General features: G+C 39.9%; 1 long non-coding RNA gene across 2 annotated transcripts in view; it reads right to left on the bottom strand.

Moving 5' to 3' along the window:
- Positions 1-2437: 2437 nt before the first annotated feature.
- The window catches only part of LOC148717379 (uncharacterized), a 20995-nt gene continuing 20788 nt past the window's right edge, over positions 2438-2644 (bottom strand). For both annotated transcript variants that reach the window (XR_015994996.1, XR_015994995.1), the window contains exon 3: positions 2438-2644. This exon is cut by the window's right edge and continues 279 nt beyond it. This is a non-coding gene — a long non-coding RNA (uncharacterized LOC148717379).

Below are 2644 nucleotides of genomic sequence, written 5' to 3'. Positions count from 1 at the left end.
TGAATCGATCATGTTGGACGGTCTCAAATATTGCATATTTTCCGCGCCCTCAATCAATCGCCTATGTAATAATCTTTGTCGAGCCTTAGCGCAGCAAACAATTCACAATTTCTTCGATTTCCACTTCTTTTGTAAACATCACTAAACAAGCGTTATTCTGTTGCAACAACAGCTACTTTAATTTCCCAAACAGCTCTAATTGTTTTACACGGAAGCATTTTCAATGAAACCCACTTTATTATTATTATTATATTTTTATAACTCAGTCATTTGAAACTTTTACAGGCACATGTATGTTTACCTAAAGTATATTCCACTATGCATTAATTTATGCAAACAATCAACTACTCTTCTTCCATTCATTTTTTTTAAGATTAGCTTAGCTTTGCTTTGCTTTACATACACATCACATGCACTGCCACTGTAAGGATAATTATGATCCCCATCAGTAATATTACATCATATCCCTACAGAACATTGTTATGAAACATTCCCATTTGACTTGTAGCCATTTTCTTTCAAGGTGGCAAAATATAAGTATATTGCCGAAATTAGTAAGAATTTCTTATTGACTACAACTAGTGTAGTCATAACAGTGCTCCCCTCCCCAGTAATAAGTTGGGAAAAGGACATTTGTATGGTGCTATCATTGTTTACGTTTGGGAATATCCCATCCCTGATGATTATTTGACTGGATGGGCACAGCAGTACACAGGCTAATTAATTTGTGTTACCGGCGGGATTAAAACTTAAACCTGTGCGCCGCAAAGTTCTTGTGCGGGACTGTAGGGAACATCGGAAACAGTCATTTTATATGGCACTCACTACGCTGGACTGGAGTGACGTCCTCAATGAGTGGACATAAACAAGGCGGTCGAGGTGCTTGAGGTAAAAATTCGTGCAGTGATGAATAAGTTTATGCCGCAAAAATCTGTACACATGTCATCGCGTGACCAAGTTTGGATGTCCCCATTAGTCAAGTGTATGCTGAGGACTAAGTCCCATATATCTTTAAACAACAAGGAACATCTATCTTTATTTAATAAGCGCATTTCTGAGCTGATAACCGAGAACATAAGAAAACTGGCTGCCATTGGTAGCGGTGAGTGGTGGAAGGGCGAGGACGCCCTATCGCGGCGTCGTAGGTCATCGTTGATAAATTTGGACAAGAACTCTCTAGTTCGTCTGAACGACTACTTCGCCAACCTGTGCTATGATGACATTTACGTTAGACCTATTGATATGGATATCCCGGACAGTGTAAAGCCCCCGAAAATATCTGAGCGGTGTGTTTGGAATACCTTAGTTCATGTAAAGAAAACGGCAGCGGGACCAGACGACCTCCCGTACTGGATCTGGAAAGACTGTGCTGAGCTACTCACACCAATCCTCACTCACGTTTGGAATCTGTCGCTGTCTACTCATACGTGGCCAGACTCCTGGAAAAGGGCAAATGTTAATCCTCTCCCCAAAGTGAACATGCCTATAGAGGACTCAGACTACCGTGGTATTAATGTTACTCCCGTTATTGCCCGGTTGTTTGAGAAGGTCGTGTATCGCACACAAGCACAGTCAGTCATTGAGAACAACCTGAGCCACACCCAATTTGCATATAGACAGGCAGGTAGTTGCACAAATGCCTTGCTCGCTATCCAGCTCCAAACATACAAGTATTTGGATAGTAGTGACTGTACCGCAGTGCGAATTTTTACCATGGACTTCAGTAAGGCTTGCGATTTTGTGAACCATGCTATTTTGTCTGCCAAACTGAAACAGCTACCTCTAAATCTGTACATTATCAATTGGTATCATAGTTTCCTCTATGCATGACAACAACGTGTTGTTAGCTATAATTTTTTAGGACGGTGGAAATCTGTCAACAGAGGAACCACACAAGGTAGTGTAAGCGGACCGTATCTTTTTAATATATTTTTGAACGATTTGGAGATTTTTTTTAATGGTTGCCCTGTGCTTTTTAAATATGCCGATGATTCCACTATTCTTTCGCCTATCACTAGGAATAGTGACCCGTCTGCCGACTTAGTAGGACAGTTCTTAACATGGTGTAAAGACAATAGAATGGTCTGCAACCCTTGCAAATGTAAAGAGCTGGTTGTTAGAAAGAAAAATCATAATGTACTCTACTCTCCAATTAATAATATTCCCCAATGTAATAGCTTCGTTTTACTAGGAGTAACTTTACAGAGTGACGGAAAATTTGATGAGCATGTAAGAACTAAGCTTGTCAAAGCAAACAAGTGTTTACACGTCCTACGAACATTGAGAAAGGAACATTACTCTCAGGCAGAGATTGATCATTTTTTTATATCCATTGTTTTGGCTAATTTTAGCTATGCACTTTCAGTCTATGGGGCATCTGAGTCCGATCTTACGGCTGTACAAAATTTTTTAGACCGATGTCATAATCGCGGTTTTATCTCATTTCCAGTTTTTATCAAGAACCTTTTAAACAAACAAGACCGAAACATTTTGAAGAAACTAAAATCAACGGATTGCCACCCCCTGAAAGACATCATTCCTGTCCAAAAGACATATGTACACAATCTTAGGAAAAAAGGCTGCCATTTCCCTCCCTAACTCCAAGCTATCCCTCTGTTTCTCTTGCTATGAATAAAGGAAGTAA

Source organism: Stylophora pistillata, chromosome 13 (genome assembly GCF_964205215.1).
Source record: "Stylophora pistillata chromosome 13, jaStyPist1.2, whole genome shotgun sequence".
NCBI classification, from domain to species: Eukaryota; Metazoa; Cnidaria; class Anthozoa; order Scleractinia; family Pocilloporidae; genus Stylophora; species Stylophora pistillata.
This window is presented reverse-complemented; position numbering and strand designations above follow the sequence as displayed.